At 40.0% G+C, this 18,183-nt stretch overlaps 1 protein-coding gene across 24 annotated transcripts in view; it reads left to right on the top strand.

The window, feature by feature from the left end:
- Positions 1 to 18,183, top strand: part of LOC141784311 (receptor-type tyrosine-protein phosphatase delta) — a 471,971-nt gene that overhangs the window by 196,151 nt on the left and 257,637 nt on the right. For all 24 annotated transcript variants that reach the window (XM_074662121.1, XM_074662118.1, XM_074662109.1 and 21 more), the window contains exons 5-6: positions 7,187 to 7,259; positions 13,578 to 13,689. The gene's annotated coding sequence lies outside the window, so the exon portion shown is untranslated. The remainder of the gene's footprint in view (positions 1 to 7,186; positions 7,260 to 13,577; positions 13,690 to 18,183) is intronic.

The raw sequence follows: 18,183 nt of genomic DNA, 5'->3' as shown, positions 1-18,183 counted from the left end.
CGTTGTTCTCCTTTAATCCTGTTAGATAACTCCCTTCCTCCCTCCTCCTTCTGCGCCTTTTTCTTTCTATTTCTCTCCTTTTCCTCCTCCGCTCCCCGCTGCCCACTCAGCAAACGGCGAGTCTTGTGCTCTCTGCCACGGAAAAAAATAAAAGGCTGGAGTGTGCCTAAACAAGCTGGGAAAAGGAGGGAGAGGGAGCAGGGTGGGGTAGGGAGGAAGTGAGAGGGAAGATGACAAAGATGTGGCGGTGCTCGGTAGGTGCTGGAGAAATCTGCTGGCCGGTGCGGGCTCATTTGTTATGAGGAGGAATGAGTGTGGACCAGAGCCAGGACGGTGGCGAGTGAGTTGTGAGGCGGAGCTTGCACACAGCTTGTGGTTAAGACGCACAGGGGGACAAAAATGAAACAGGATGGAGTTTGAGTGAAATGGTTAAATTCGAACATCAATATTCCAAAAAAGTAAACAGAGCAGCATTTAGTCACTTCTCTATCAGCTGTCCAAACACAGACTCACGTCACAGAAAGTGGGGTTGGTAACCACAAAAAGAGCCTTTTTCTCCCCATTCCCCTGCATTTCAAAATGTTTGATGATAAGCGGTTGAATCACACTGGATTTACACCAAATAACACGTGATGCAATGTCTCAAACCTGCCTTGTAACCGCAACACAAAACCAGCAACACTCCATCAACCTCGACTCCACAAGAAATACGCTTCCCACAAGCCTCCCCTCTTCCCTTACCCACCCCATCCCACATCCCTGGCCCCATCATTTACATGAGGACAATTACAAATGAGCACAATGTAGAGAGCAGGGGCTTGGCAGTGTAGTTCATTTGCCAAGATGGGGGCAGCCACTTAGCACAGGTGAGGTGGGGCTACATTCGGCTACATTCCTGCAGCTTCCTTGTAAGTGGGGGAAAAAAATAGGTCAAAAGAAAAGATGGAGAAATTGCAAGAGCAATAGCACAGACTAGTGGCAAAGGTGAAAAACTGCTGGTGTCAAATCTAACATCAGTTGATTTCAGGAATACACAGAGGATTTCAACAGCAGTGATTTCAGGGATCTCTGGGAGGAGATATTCGCCTTTGATACATCAAAGGGCACCATCACCACCACTCGCTTTAACAAGAACAATCTCTTCATTTACACAGTAAGCGCTGACAAGGAGATTAATCCAAAAACAACAGGAGGAAGGTGGAGCTCTCGCTGAGAAAAATTTGCATGACCCAAAAATGCCCCGTCTGTGCCCTGACTCCATAAATCAAAGCGAGGAACAGAATCCCCCTGACGCTTTCATTCTTTGTCCTCAAAGGTGATAAATTGATCCTGTGTTGGCTAATAAGCAGAGGCACAGGGGCGGCCACAACTTCCCTAAGATTTATTCTGCGACAAGTGGATTTATAGAGGAGCTATGTGGAGAACAAAATCTATTTACTTCATTCGTTCGCATGGTACTCATGAGATTTGAGATTTGAGGAAGTCCTCAGGGAAACCCGGCGAAGAAGTATCAGGACGATAGAAATAGAGTATCCGTCATGGAGGCAATGAATGTGATGGAATTACCTTCTCTTGATTGATGTACATGTGCTTCCGATTAGGAAAAGTCTCAATCCATGAGCCCACCGCCTTTAGCTGGGTCACAATTCAATACAACTCCGGAGTAGATTTCCTTCCCCTTCTCCGACTTTGCCCCCCTTTCATTAAATCTGATCTAATAACAGAGCTGGTTGCGAGAATCGATATGACGGACACTTTCTGAGGTATGTCAGCAGTCTCACTGAAGAATGTGGAAAATAATCTCTGTCAGGCATATGAAAAACCTTTTAAAGCAACTCAAGCAGTCATCCTAATAACACAAGGTGATACTGTGACAGGAAAAGCGGTCTTTTAAGAACATGATCAATGCTATCATTTTCTCCACAGCTGACTGGAAAGAGGCACAACATACAGAAGCGTAGAGTTTCCGAACAGAGCGGCTGTGCTCCTTGCCTCTTATCTTCGCTTTGAGTTCTGCGACTTTATTCCCCTAATGTGTTTTCCGTCTTCCTGATTCATACTGGGTTTCATCACCCCCACCTCAACCCTCACCTCTTTCCCCTCTTTGTCTCTCACACAACACTTTCCTTTCTCATACCTCCTCTTGCTTTCACACCCTGACAGCACGCTTATCCTGTTGTGTTGATGAGATATTTGAGTGATTAACATCAGGCATGCTGAGCAGATTATGATAGCCTTTGGGGAGCAGCAGTTTGGGCATGATGGAAAGTTTCCAGCATGATAGAAAACTCAGCTGAAAAGACAGATTTGATTGCTGACAAGGGAAAGGTAGCGTATTAAAGTCTGTACTCACCGATTCGTCAACGACTCCACAGAGGCCCTCCACTTTTTATCATTCTAAGAGAAAAATGGACAGAAAAAAATGAGTTTACTTCAGATTTGTTTTTAACTAATGAGTCCAAAGGACAAAACTTGACTAAGAATAAAAAATTAGGCTTTTAATGAAAGCCATTCAATTAGCAGTGCCAGTTTTATTAATAGAGCTCTAACACATTTCCATTTTTCATGCCAGCTCTGTGCATAACTCAGAAGTTAAAGTTGCTGCTTCATAAATAGATGTTAAAGACTTTTATCTTTGAGGTTAGATGAGAACATCTCACTGAGACAGCTCACATGGTGGATTTGATGTCCCGTCAACATCATTCTGACTTTCGCAAACGTATGCAAATGTGTCTAAAATATCAGACCGACTCCCACCCGGAGCGCTTCTTTTTTGGGTCACATGACGTCAACTATGAATAAAAAAACATGATGTACCGTATAACTAATTCTATCTACGTCTGGCAATGACGCTATCCTGTGCCACTGAGGCAGCTGTTGGTGCGGGAAGAGAGAGGGGAAAGCGAATGGCAGATCACTTCCCAAATGCTCATTTTTAGCTGGCTTGTTTGGGCACAGCGCACCAGAGCTGACGAGCTGAGCACAGAGTTTTTGACACAATGGTGTCAAACTGGAGACTGTGATGTTCGGCTCACACAAGTGAAAAGCATCGCACCTGCTGGCAACATGCAGACCGAGACACAAACAGACTGTTGTCAAATCTGTGTCGCAATTAGTGTGTTTGGAGGGGATGCTGCGGATGCTGATGACACACTTGCCTTACAATGTTTCATTAAAGAGGCTGCCAGGGGAGACGGCATATGGAATTTATTGGACAGGGTGATCAATGAGAAAATGTCAGTCGTAATCATGTTGGGAATCATACAGCACTGTGGTTTAACGCTAACAGACTAGAGCTAGAGCTTCTGGGAAACAGGAAGGAAGGTGAGGCCAGTGCCGCATCAGATCTAAACTTAGCTACTGCGTAATGTCAGAGTGGTTGTCTTAAGGGTTTTATTTCTCCTCTCTCCTGTTCTTTGAAATTATTTAACAGATGGGAGCATCACTGTATCCAGTGCCAAGCTGTGTTAGCGTTAAGATGAAGTCTACTTTTTAATGTTTAACCCTTTTACTGAAATGCTCACAGAGGCTAGCAAAGATGCATACTTTGATTAAGCATCCCAGTCTGATACAATGTGACCAGCAAAACGTTTTGTTAGCCCACATTTCCCATGATGCTTTGGCATTTTGGTGCTACAAATCATAAACTTGATGGTTTTGTGTTATTTAATCACAGCTTTACTTACTTTACTTCCAACATTGATGGTCTTAGCACAGCTTCTATGCTAGCTTTAAACACAAAACTGTGGTATTAAAGCAGCTGCTATTGGATGGCCAGAAAACTGTAGCATCACAAACAGTTGTTGAAAAACAGAATAATTTAGCAACTAGTGCTGTTTCAGTAGCTTTTAGCATTTTTTAGCTCATTATTTTGGTTTTAATCTGGAACTTTCTGAACTGTAGAGAAAATTAGCAACCACATCCTGAACTTAGCATGTGTGCTAAGTGTTAAATATAAATCTGGGAAAAATAACTCACAATAAACAACTTTTGAGAGTCTACAACACGTCATGTAAAAAATTTAACTTGTGTTGATGAATCCAAAACAAATTAGCTATGTGGCTAAGTTCAATTATTATCTGGGGTTTCAGTATTTTTAAGCTCATTGTTCTGCTTCAGCTGCCCACAATTATCCATATTTTGGTCAAGATCTTATCAACCTTGAAATGTCAGGGGCCAAATATCACTGTATGCTAGCTGTCAACACTAAATACAACAACACTAATAAATTAGCAACTAGCTCTATTTAAGCAACTTTTAGCATTTTTCAGCTCATTTGTTTGGTTTTAATCAGGAACCTTCTGAACTGTATCTAAGCTTTAAGCTAGCTGTAAAAAAAAGAAAATTAGCAACCACATCCTGAACTTAGCATATGTGCTAAGTGTAACAAATCAACCTGTTCTCCTTCTCATTGGGGAAAAATAACTCACAATGGACAAGTTTTGAGAGTCTACAACACATCCTGTAGAAGATTTGACTTGCGTTGATGAAGCCAAAACAAATTAGCTATTAGCTTTGTGGCTAAGCTCAATTATTCTATGGGGTTTCAGTATCTTTAAGCTCATTGTTCTGCTTCAGCTGCCCACAATTATCCATATTTTGGTCAAGATCTTATCAACCTTGAAATGTCAGGGGCCAAATCCCACTGTATGCTAGCTGTCAACACTAAACGGTACAGAGAAAGCAAGCTAGCAACTAACTGCTTACTACTACATGGACCAGAATTGAGAAATTGTATACTTGTATTAATTGGATGAAAGGAGAAGTAAAATAAAAAAAATTGGGCACAGTTCCTCCCTGACTGTGTGTGAAAGAAGCCTCGTTTGATTGATAACTAGCTTAGCCTTTTTGCTACTTATCAGTCTGCTCCCTTGTAATTGTAACATGGCTGATCTTTATGGTGTGTTTAAATGACTTTAAAGAGTTGGCTGTTACCAAAAAATTAGGCTCAGTATTATGTGTGAAAAGAGGTAGAGTATGTGTCTGACATGTTACTTTGTGTTTCAGAAGTCCATTAAAATTGTTTGTGAAGTCCTGTAAATGTAATACTCAAACCACTACTTTCTGCACAGAATGGTGTGAGCAGTTAGTAAAAAAAACAATATTTTTTTCGACAGTTCTGGACTGTTAAACTAGCGTTGTTTGTCACATATTGAAATGACCTACAATTATCATATTACACACAATGGTGAAACCCCTGCGCTGTTAATACAAGCGCATGGCAACATACTCCCTGGTCTCCCCTGTGCTGTAAATTAACAGTTATATACGACTGTCAGTGATGTTCCCTGGGTTCAATTGTAGCGCTAAAAGAAGTAAACAAATACAGATTGGATTTTTTTTTTTAACTGCTCCCACTTGACTGGCATTTTAGAAGTTGTGTATGGATAAGTAATATCTCCACCTCCACCTCAACATTCTGGAGGTTTTATGAGTTGAAGCCTGCGTCTCTGTTGGTTACTGTTCAGGGGAAGGTCATAAACGGGCGATTTATGTGCCAAGTGCAGCCAGGAATGCTGATGCTACTGTCAGGGAGCAGAGCTACTGTCTGCTTTGACTCCACATTTAATGGAAACTGTAAAGTTCACAACTGCATGTCCTCACTCATGCTCTTTACAGTATGTGCTCAGGGAGAGAAGAAGTTAAAATAACTGGCAGACAGGAGATATAGAGGGTTGCATAATAGGACAGATGGGAGATAAATTAGGTCCTTGTGACACTAAAAGCAGGTTTTACACTTTCAGCATATTACATCACATTTCAAGTCTAATTTGGGGTCTAAGTGCACCAAATGTGCTGCCAGCGTTGAAGTTAATGGCCATAGTGAAAAATAAAAACACTTCATTAGCTCTCAGTCTCCAAGTGGGGTCTACACTCGTTAAAATATTATTCAATCCAAACACATAGCTTGCACCACATTCTCATAAAACCGCACAACACTAGGGAGATGTTGCTCTATAGATTACTGTGCCACCTACTTCCCTTCTCAGCTCTTATCTGGACTTGAAGGCCACCATTGTTAAGCTATGGGCATTTTAATTGCAATGGACAGAGGTCCATTAGCATAGCTTCTTGGGTGGCCATGGCCATGTTTCTCTGAATCATTAAGCTAATTATACAAGCTAATTAATCAGTATGCTAGGAATGGGGCTGTGTGAGCAGACACTGCTCTTTGTTGGCTTGCATAATGCAAGGAGTCCATTTTTAGATGTGGAAGTGAAGGAGGAGGAGGGAAGGAGTGGAAACTTTGATCTGGAAAGTAAACATGATTTTTGCATATCATAGCAAACCAGAAAAAAAAGAGCCATTATGGATGCAAAAAGTCAAGCTAGATTCACATTTGTGGTGCTTTGAAGATGCAGGGTATCGTGTGTGGATGGTAGATAAAACAAGTAGGGCTGTGTACGGTGACCAACATCCAATTATCAGTGTCATTGAAGACAAAAAGACAGAGATCTGTCGCTTAATGGCACCTCTTTGACGTCTGAAGTTCTGGAATAATAAATAAAAACCATATTTCACTGAAATTAGCCTGGTCTTTCAAATTTAAAAGGAAAGAACATAAGACCTGTCTGCACATTTCTATGAATGAGAAGGAAGTCCTGGGTGTAATTTCAGGTCCCTTGCTACCCTATTATTTTCCAATCATCACTCTGATCCCAGCTCTTGACAAAATCAATTAACGTCCAATATATGTGCACCGCTCACCTCTTACTTGGCATGTACGTGGCATTTGCTTGTGTGTGTGTCTGGTACTAATATGCAACTTTGCCACACGCATATTCATGCTTTCTTGAACATAGTTAAGGGTGTGTGAGAGTGACTCGCTGTCAGAAATTATTACTTACAAGCAGACACAACCAAACATCCAGCTCTCCTGTCTTCAGTGTGGAGGAGACGCTGTCAGCTTTCAAGCAGGAGTCTATTTTTAGCCTCTCTCATTATGCACAACTGAAAATCACCTCCTCAAAGTACATGAAGCATGTTTACCAAACCTAATGGGACTATGCTGATAACACAGCAACGGATAGTGGCTACTGTGTACGTTGTTTTACACCCATCTTCATAATACTCAATGTGCAATTATGTACACAAACAGAGCATTTATCCATGGTACTGTGAACCAAGTGTGAAATTGTGAATGGTACAACACATCGTGACACTGTCTCTCTTTTTGTCTCTTCAGGGAGATTCTGAGGAGTTCTCTTCTTTCATCACTCTGGTCCGAGGCAGCAATCGCAATCAATTATTCCAAACAGGTGAGACCCATATCTTATTATTCTGGGTAAAAGGCTTCCTTGAAATTGTATTGTTGGATAAAACACTCCATCTTTGACAATAACCTATGACTTAAAATGTCAATTCAAATGCCAGTGCAGCCGCAGAAATCCACAATTTAATAACGTCAATCCATGGAAATCAAATCAAGGGTCAAACAACTAAACGCTGTTAGTATGGATGAAAAGATGGGAAATTCATGTCTGAACATGATCTATTGTTCAGCCTCAGAGAGTCGATGTCCTCCCTGCTCGACTCTGGTGCATTATTTTTGACAAATTCTGAATTATCTTTTGAAAAAGACTTCAGGTGTTAAAACAAAGGTGCTCTGAAGGGTGACCAGAGGTGGTATGCTTCATTTATTTGTTTATTGATTGAAGTGATTGTGGTTGGAGATTCAGAATTATTCTTTGCTTATCACTTGATATTTTCGTATCCCTTTTGGAACACTAAGGTGAAGTAGCCATATGGAGGGCTTTCGCATGGCACAGTCTGGTTCTGGCTCTGGAACTGGTTCCACTCTGGATTCTTAAGCCGTGTTTCCACCAAGCAGGCCGGTTCGATTAGTCTGTACGGCCATGCATTTTGTGGCGTTTCCACTGACTTATTCTGGGACAGATCCCCAAATAACCGAGACGAGCTGTCCCCCTTTTTGACACCCTTGCGTATGGGTGCCAGACTGAACCGATCCGCTCTCAGAAGGTGGAGCAACACACTGCAGACCCCTGATTGGTTAAAAGAATCGTCACTTACCCCGACAGCGGCTGTATTTCTCCTGGTGGCACACAGACTTCTCTAAAACAAAGCTTGATTGCACTTTGTAACAAAGAGCTACATGCCAATCATAGAGAGGACGGAATGCTGCTTGTCTTCCATCTATGCTCTTTGTTTACTTTGTCGCGTTTTTCTTCTTCGTTGGATTTATTAGGGGGTAAACTGTGTCACACTGCTACGGCGTCATGCTATTATTTAACAGCTGCGGCTTTCGGCATCTGGCTTACATGCCGCCTACCACAAGAGTGCACAGTTTTACTGTGGAAACGCAAACGGGATCCGGCTTAACTGTATCAAACCGTGCCAAACTGTACTGTACTGAACCGAACTGGACTGCTTGGTGGAAATGCAGCTTTAGGTACTTGGTGCTTTCGAACAAACCAGCCCACGTTCGTGCTGGTTTGACCAAAGCTAAAGCAGGAGGGTGTAATCTTAACTTTCTGCTTGTTTAATCAACACAGAATATAACACAACCACCAATAATGTCATGGTTCGCTAATTGGAAGCAACTTTTTTTGGTTCCAGCATTGAACCAACTGTTAAGTTTCTGGAAAAAAATACAAGTTAAAGTTAAAGTCCAACTGAATTGAAACACCAAAGAAAAATTTAAAAAAAGCTGCACCTGCACGCTTAAACCAAGCATGCAGGTGCAGCTAGTAAAAATGATGTCAGGAGGCTACCACATGACAAAGGCTAGCAGAGCTCTGTATATAAGAGAGTGTAAATCACTAGTCCTGTGGTTGACACTAACATAGAGGTTGGTTACAGCTCTTGCTCAATGGATGGTAATCAACAGCAGGCAATGTAACAAGAGTTTCATGCATACAAAACATATCAGAGAGAGAAAGCAAACTTAAACTGCTGGAAAGTTTGTTCATGTGATTACAAGATTGAGACATCAACTTTGGACAAACATATTTTTGAGTCCATGAAGAATCAAGAAAAAAAAAAGAGAAAGATTGAGTAATATAATTAATCTGCCTGAGTTTAACATCTATGTGATACTTTTATGCTAGTTAAGTTGATATGGTTAGTAGGGACAGTGGAGGTGAATAAGCTATATTTATTCCTGTGCGTGTGTGCTCATGCACTTCATTCCAGCCCTGCATGACTCACTGACCCCAGCCAAAAAAAGGTCTGGATGTGCTCCTGGTTGTAGCAAAGTCAGTGCCTTAAAAAAGAAAGAAATCTGTGTTCAAGTTTAAACCTTTTTCTTTTTTTACTCATATCAAAGAGTTGACTAGCTGACCACTGCTATTAAACCTGTCAAATTGCTGCTTTCCTGAATTGTGGCTCATTTTTTGAATTTGCATCTGGTGTTGCTCTGTAAAACCTGATGTCACACAAAAAGCATGCTAATGGTGCCCTCTGGAGTACAAAATTCTCCACTGCTGCTGCTTCTGCTCATCTGCTGTTTGTAGCAGAGGTCTGTTCTCACATTAAGACCGCAAAGCTGCTGCTTCTTTTCACACTTCTTATGGCAGTTGGATGGATGGATGGATGGATGGGGGACTGACAGGTGCATTTAGCACATTTCACATTTACACAGAGGCTGACACGCAGAGGCTTCCTGAGAAAACAAAAACAAGCCAGTGGCAGGAGATGACCCAGTTGAAAACACATTGAATCTCTGGAATCATCTGTCAAAATAACGCAGTCACGGAAATATATCAACACCAAGCGGCCTCCTTCTTGTTTCATACACACATAAAAAAATATCCTGCTTCTACTCCAGCATGTCTCCGGTTAGTTACATTACTAATAGCAATAACTAATAATTAAAAGTTAAACTTTAATGGTTGGAAAAACATCTTCAGAAATAGGAAGCTACCCCCTTTTGTCACAGTGCTGGTTTATAGATCAATGAGCAGTTCAGTGGTTCTCCCCAAAGGACCAGCGGGTGCAACCATAATTGGAGCATTTGTGCTGCTGCGAGTTCCTGCTCCCCAGGCAGAATCCAGCATGCACCAGAACATTTCTATACAGGTCCATAAGGTTTTCAATGAACTTATCAAACAGCTGCAAGGAAAGTTTAGCAGTGTGCTATTTTTGAAATCAACTCATGGTAGTCCCATTTAAAACCCAGTGTCTCATAAATGGGACACAGCCCCCACGTGCTTTTACTTCTCTTCCTCACCTCCTGGTCCCAATTCATTCCCAAGTGTATGTAATAGGTGACTGAAAGCACAACAAGGAGATGAGTTTGATTTTTTTTTTACTCTGAGCATTTCACACATATGATGTCCTCTGTCCCTCGTGGCAATTACTGGGACAAACTGTGAAATTTTGTTCCAGGCTCAGGTAGCAAAGTGATTCAAATTAAGGATGACAGTGACAAATACAGCTTCAAAGGAAAGGCCAGACCAAAACAGTTAAGCGCAGACAAGTGGGTTGGACTAAGTTTGTTCTTGAGGTATCGTAAACGACAGATGCAAAATTGTCACCACGGAATAGCCTGTTGGAGTCCATTTGGATGTCCTGTTCAGAAGCCATTAAGGCATTAAAATTGAATCGAAACTTCTGTTCTCTCTCAGAGAAAGTCTCTAAAACCCTTGTTAACTGACGTTGTAGTGCATTTAACTGATGACAGTTGGTACGTAGGAGCCGGCACGCCTGTCAGATGGAGTTGTGTTACATAAAGATGAATTTTGCAGCAGTAGTAAGTGACCTGAATTAGAGTAGTGATGAGTCCAGCAGTTTAAAAGAAAAAAAAAAGAAATCTGAAAGGCTGCCTTTTAAAACTGCTTACAAGATGCAAAGTAACCTGTTAACTGTTAAAAAAAATACTGTCTCAGACAGCAGAGTCTATTTCTAACAGTACTACAAACAAAAGCACATGCAGCCTACTTCCTTGAGGAAAGCACTTCCTCTGACTCAGCTTTGTTCACACAGTGGCAATTTTCACCAAATTCCACACTCAGAGTGGGACACTAAAGGTAATGATAATTCAACCAGTCAGAGACCAAGAGCCACAAAAATTACCGTGGTACTACAAAGAGCCACATCAAAAATGCACTTCCTCTCACACATAAACAAAAGGACATAAGATGAAAATCAATACACTTCCAAATTTTGAAGTGACATTTATTGCGTTTCCAAGTGTGTTTGAATCTGTACCTGGAGCCGTGTCTAAGACAAATTTCTATTTTTAGAGCAGAAAAGACAAATTTCCATCCATCTATTTATCTAGATTGCTATGAGCACATGTGCAATGTAGACAAAAGAAACTGAAACTTAAGTATCAATCTCATCACCCAAGTATTGATCAATACTGATCACAATGTTGGTATCAGTATACTAATATTTTAGATTGATTGGCACACTACTACTCATAACAAAACATATAACTTTTTTTTTTATGAATCAATCAAACACACGGAAAGGCAAAGAGCAGCATGTGGCTCGCAAGCCGCAGGTTGGCCACCCCTAATTCAAATGTTTGATATTTCAAAAACAAAATATTTTAAAATCTTCTAAATATTAGACACCACAATGTTGTGAAGTGTGAAAATCTGAAAAGAGACTGAGCAAGATAATGAGCTAAGAAAAAAAAAATGTTTTCCATCAATTTTTGTGTCAGCACAGGACTTAAGCTAACAAAATTGCACAGTCACTCCTTAGCTAATGTTACACAATCTGGAAATTTGATTCCTGTGTAGCTTGCTAACATTTGCTGGTATGTTACACATTCCTTCTTGCAACATGTTACATTACATACACTCAAAAATCGTTCATGCTAACTTTAATATTAGCCTGTGAATAGCTGTAAGCTAACATTCGCTATTAGCCTTTGGGTAAAGAACACAAGCCAAAAACTCAAATTACATGTTGAGGACAATGTATTGTTAGCTGGTAGTTATCATTACACCAACAAGATTTAGCTTGTATTGTCTGTTTGAACTCAAAATCTTTAGAAATTGAAAATAAAGGAATCTTAAATAATGGAATTGCAACTGTGGTTAAACACAGTAAGTTTTTGAAATTCTGTGATGACTCAAAGTGAAAATCTTTATACTTTGACAGCCCTGATGTTTACTAGACGGGAAATACTTAGTTAGCACAATGTTATCTCGTAATTCACTAACATCTTATTTTGTTCTTTAACAGCACAAAATGAAAAAATAATAATTGATTAATAAACAAAAATAAGAAAGCTCTCTGCCATTCCCTCGCTAAATGTTTAGCTTGCTTGATAAAGCTGTGAAGCATCGCAAACTATCATCAGGTTTTAGAGTTTTTTAGTGTTTGCTTTAAGACCATGTTTACAGACGCCAAACGGGCGAATCCGATAACATTTCTTGCGTTCTGGCCTTGCGTTTAGATGAGACTGCGTTTTGTCCAAAAAACTGAAATTTTTGAAAACGCTCCCCAGAGTGGAGAGTTTTTTTTTACCTGGAACACAGCAGCTAAACATTAAAGTAGCACCTGTGCTTCCCACTTCCTGTGTTCTGTCAATAGGAAATACCTGCCTGCTAAAATAGCCTTGTTACACATGGTTCACATATCACTGTTTTCTTTTTCCTGCCCCTGGCTAATTTACATGTGTTATTAGGTAAGAGAATTTTAGAAGTAGGTTAGGAGTTAAATATTATAGGCATTCTTTAGGCTGAGAATAGGCCTTCTACTGGGATGTATAACTGATGGCCCATCCTGCTACCTCCAAGGGTCAGGCTGCCTCATATGATTGTGTTTTCAAGCTTCTTAAATTAACTACACTGTGTTATGACCAGCATTGAGTGCTTGTGTGTGCATCTAAGCATGTGTCGCGGTCCAACCCCAGCTGCGATGATTTATTATCCTGCTTGAAGGGACTTGTACTTTCATGAGGTCACATGAGTAACATGGCAGCCAGGCATAGCACACTGTTCTCTTTTGGCCCTGCCGGGGACAGGGAGGCATGCCAACGCAGCTCAAACAATTCCAGTTTGCTCATATGCAGGTACACAGCTAAGCATATATGCATTGTACACACGATCCAGACAGACACACACACAAGCACACGAGCAAAATCAAATACTGTAATCCAGGATTAATACTGCTTTATCACCTGCACAGGAGGCAAACGTTATGCAAATTCACATTTCAGCTATTCCAAAGGCACGTCACATTTGGGCTCATCTTTAATGTGTCTTTAGAGAGGTTAAGTCTATGCAAATGAAGCCTCATAAGTTTAAAAACACTGGGGATATTTTTGTTCTAAGGGCTTTAGAGAGAGGCCAACGGGACGTAAATTAGAGACTTTTAGATTTATCTTGGTGGTTAGTTCTGGCTAGATTTTCACCTCAGGGTACCCAGAAATTTGTTTTTTATTTTATTTTACTTTATTTTAATTGAATATTAGAAGCTGTCATTTTGCCCTGCTGAACTTAGTTTTTGTAAAGCTGAATAATGTTTTGACAACTCACTCAGTTAATGACACTGAAATTGACGAACAAACAGCTTTAAGCCTGATTAATGTATTTTGTAATTCATTTACATTTTTATTTATATATAAAACCTCAATGATTCTTTCTCTCTCCTTACAGGTGGGGGCAAAGGGGGCAATTTGTTTCAGTGGTGTGTCGGCGGGGTAATCCAAACAGCACTGGGCAGCATGTTGGCACCTGCATGAACCCAGCAGTGAAGCCTCATTTCTTGGTGAGTCGGAAAAAGGATTTTTTTTGCTTGAACAAAAACGCACACAGAGCAGCTATTACCCTCAGAAAAGGTTTGCCATATGACACTCCACAATTTGAAGGAGCTATTAATTATGACTCATCTTATTCAAGGATTTTTTTTTCTAAAGCTCAATTGCAAAACGAGCTTGAGCATATTTGTCTTCAATTTCAGCCTTAATGAGAGAAAAGGAGCTCTAAGAATGAAATGAAACAGAATTGTTTAATTAAAAACACAGCGCCCTTTTCAATTCAACCCCAAACTAAAAGATTGAGTAAATATTTCATTACCTGTTTCTTTTACTTCATTTCTTTAAGAGTACCAGTCTTTGAATAACAGGGATTTAGAGAACTGGCCTATCATGGGGCTAACATGAAAAAACAACCCTTTCACTTACACATACACCTACTAGCAGTCTAGCTTGATCAATCTACTAGAAGAATATATTTATATGGACTGCTGGAAGGGGAAAATTGAAGTGACTGGAGAAAAACCACAAATGCACAAGGAGTCCATGCAAACTCCACACAGAAAAGCCCCTCATCAGTATCAAGTAATACCAAATTGTAGCATTCGAAATTGAGTGACTAAGAGGATGTTGAGATTATGATGCCAGACCAAAAATCAGCAAGAGTTGTTAGGGTAAACAGCTTTTTAGTATTCTGCTAAACGAAAAAAAAAGTTTACTTTGTCAGAACCAGTTTTTGAGAAACAAACAAAAAAAAAATCCATTGTATTAGAGCCACAACAGAACTGAAAAGTTAGGTCAATTGGAAAGACTCAATAAAAAAATACAGCCATTTGAGTGTCCACTTAAGGTTAGCTACCAAAAGACAAGGAAATACCATTAGAAGTAAATTTAAAATAAACGTTTTTACAGCAAAGTTTTGGTCTGAATAGCTCTTTTCTATCTCTCTACACTGTTTGGGGGAAGAAATTTTTTTATAACAAGCCCTCTTTAAGATCCTAAGGTGATACATTTTGCATAATTAGACAGAAATTGAGGCATAGCTAATTAAACTGAAAAGCAAACATGCTGTAGCTGTACGCCACAAAGCTAAACTCTGCCTTGGTGTTTCTTTTCACCTTACGCTAGGTTGACTGAAAGTGAGGTTGAGTCATCACTTTAGTTATGATAGCCAACATCTTTAGGCTTCAAAATCAAGGAAACCAGTGGGTGACATCTCCAATACAACATTTAGGTTTCACACATTAAAGGGTTTGACATGAAGACACCTGGTGCTCCCAGCCCAGCGTGGCTCTAAATCTGTAGCCAGACTCTTCTCCTTTGTTGTGCCCAAATGGTGGAATAAATTTCTTAACTCTTTACGATCGTTAGAGTCCCTTTCTACTTTAAGAGATGTCTGAAAACTCATCTGTTCAGGGAATACTTAAGCACTTAATCTGACCCTTCTCCTCTTTGTCCTCAGGGGTAGAATGAGTCAGTAGGTCTAAGACTCAGCTCTTGACGAATTTTCAGCACTAATTACTGAATGTTGTTAAATGTTTAAGTATATTATTGCAGCAATTGATTGTGGTTAGATATCTTTTTTAAAAAAGTTGCACTTAATGGCAGCACCTTAGGCCAAATAATTTTTGGCACTTTGTCGCACTGACTAGTTTTTTCCTTCTGCCTAAGTTCTTGCTTGTGTTGTACGTCGCTTTAGACGAAAGCATCTGCTAAATAAAACTATAGAGCTGTAGATGAAGACCTTTCAGAGAAAAAAATGGAGGCTGAGAACACAAAAGAGGAAAGTTGTTTATCATCTGCATAGACTGTTAACTCAGTGTTGTCTGTCAGTTTGCTGCAGTCTCACACCTGATTTCTAGTCTTGAGTGTAACTATAAGGGTGGACAGAGGGAGGATTGTTTTCGTGCAGTTTAAACCAGAGTCAAATTCCTTGTATTCTTGAAAATACTTGGAGAATAAAGGTGATTCTGATTCTGAAATAACTGATGAATCTTTCTGCATTTCATCGCCAACTGACAAGCAACTATAATTTGTTATTCACAAACAGCCTCTGTAATGGCTTCAACACTTCTCCTTTGAGAGTGAATACACACAAAATACCCTTACACACTCTCTCAAACACACTTCCTCCTTATGGTGTAATGGGCAATGACCTGAATGGCACAGGACATGGCATTTCTTACCAGGTCTGCAGAGACTTTTGACTACTTCCCACTCAAGTCACATCACCCTCAGGCTCAACTGTAGAAATATGATTCTAACCCCCCCAAAAAAACATGAACCAAACAAATATTCATGGAAGCTCCACTGTTTTTCTGCAGCTGTATACTCTTGCTTGAATAAATTTAGCTGAATAACTGAGTCAGCCAGATGTTGGTGCGCCATAATATCCTTGGCACTCACATTTGAGGTTGCCTTTTTCTGAAAAATATGGAGGTTACGAATCCATGTTGAATTAGTTTGCAAATTTTGTGGGATGTAGACTTTGTCAAGCGAAGTAATGCTGGAAGGAAAACACAAAATTTACGGAGCTGCCTGACAAACACAGAAATCACCGTTGAAGAAAATATTCAACATTCTGCCACCAGAAACTCCACAAATGACACACAGAGAGTGAACTGAGCTTTCTGTTGTTAAAAAATGACCATGTAGTCATAACCAGCTGGTATCCACAAATGTATGAAGCACTGGTGAAAAACAACAATATCAAGTTTAAAAGCTAATTAAAGTTATATGAATCAGTGGTTTAGTGCTTAATGATTACTTTACATAATCAGCTCATTTCATTGTAACATTTCACAATGGCTCTTCATCTAATTGCTTGAATCTTCAAAAGAGCACCATCATTAAGGCAAGAGTACTCCAAATCCAAAAAGATTTTCTCCCTTTCTTGTTTCCATTAACACCTCTCGGCTTTGGAGACAATTCTCTGACCGCGTTTTCAGTCATTTAAAATTCATGCGGAGGTTTTTGGAGGGAGAGGGAAATAAATTTGGAATGAAGTAACACAAACAAAGAAGAGAGACGAAGGAATGAAGACTGGCCAAAACAAGATAGACTCTAATGAGAATTCAATCTTGGTCGAAATAAAGAGAATATTTTAAAGCAGGACTTTAATTACTGTTGCCAGATTTTGAAAATCATGTAGTTACCTCCTGAATAATTCAGTTTATTGCTATATAACTGTTGAAAATGAGGCCATGGGCTTTATATTGTTCTAAATTCTGAAAACAGTTTTAACAGACATCGTTTTGAGCATGCAAAATGTGATCATGGGACAACTTTTAAGAACTGTTTCCAAGATTTCACTCACGATACAAATACTAAAAAAAACTGTCCCAAGAGAAGAAAACCCCTGCCCAGGCCCTGAGTGATGATGTAGCCGAGAAAATACATTCAGCAGGATATAAATATTGCACAGCCAGTACATGGAGAGCATTTTGGCCAATGAATTATTGCAAAGTCCGGTGGCTTTATGCCAGACTCGGAGTATATCTCGCTCAGCTTCACCCTGCCATAAGCTGCGGCTGGGGAATAGCAGTTATGGGCACTCCACAAATAACTACCAGCGATACCAGAGATCCATCACACTCATCCCACATGTTGTGTGCTTACACTTGAGTGCACTCGACAACAGACGGATAGCAAAAAGAACACTGTATGGGTGTCAGCGTTACCTGGGAGGCATGAGTCAGGGCATAAAAGCCCACATACTGCAGTCCAGAAAGCACATACAGTGCAGTAAAAGTGATATTTGTCACATGAATGAATGCAGAAAAGCCTTAGTCTTCTCCATGAACATGAATATTTTCTGTTTTTGTAAAATGGTTCGTCCCCAAAAGCAGTAAACTGAGTCAACTTTTCGTGCAGTGGTGCAGTCTGATCGAATAATAATGAGTCCATATGCCTTACATTAGTCAAACAAGATTGTGAAACTAATCCAACTTTTTTCCGCCCCCTGCTAAATCACTTTTCATTTGCACAAGATAATAATGTAACTCAGTGGAGCATGAAGTTAATGGTTAATACATCTGATAGAAGCAGCACAATGAGAAGAAAAGACGATCAAAATAAGCATCTAAATGGGAAAAGGACTTTTGCTCAGCACAGTGTATTGTGGAAGCAAAGAAATGTCGGGCAGGTTGTGTCTTTTGGTGATTAGTAAGAGAAAAAAAAGAAAAACATAATCCCCAGACTGCTGACATATTTCTTTTGAAAAGCTCACCCTGTCTGAAAAAGACAGATACGCGCTGGAAAATGGATCAAATCTGTTTCATGTCAGATAGCAAGCAAGGGTTTCCCAGGGTGAATATCTACAAAACCACAAACAGACAGGATTAGAGATTGAAGTTCTGGACAAAGTAGATCAGGAAAACACAGAGAAGATGGTTTTATTATGCTTCAACCCGTGATAACCTACTAATTACTTCCTTAAATATTGAACTTACTCGTGCACTGTGCGCAGGAAGAATCTGCAGGTTTATTCAGAGGATGTGTTCTAAGAG

The sequence above is a fragment of the Halichoeres trimaculatus genome, unplaced genomic scaffold (assembly GCF_033239565.1).
Source record: "Halichoeres trimaculatus isolate MK-OKI-2021-1 unplaced genomic scaffold, fHalTri1.1 fHalTri1_scaffold_22, whole genome shotgun sequence".
In the NCBI taxonomy this organism is placed as follows: Eukaryota; Metazoa; Chordata; class Actinopteri; order Labriformes; family Labridae; genus Halichoeres; species Halichoeres trimaculatus.
The sequence above is the reverse complement of the archived record's forward strand: the minus strand, read 5'-3'. Positions and strand labels throughout refer to the sequence as shown.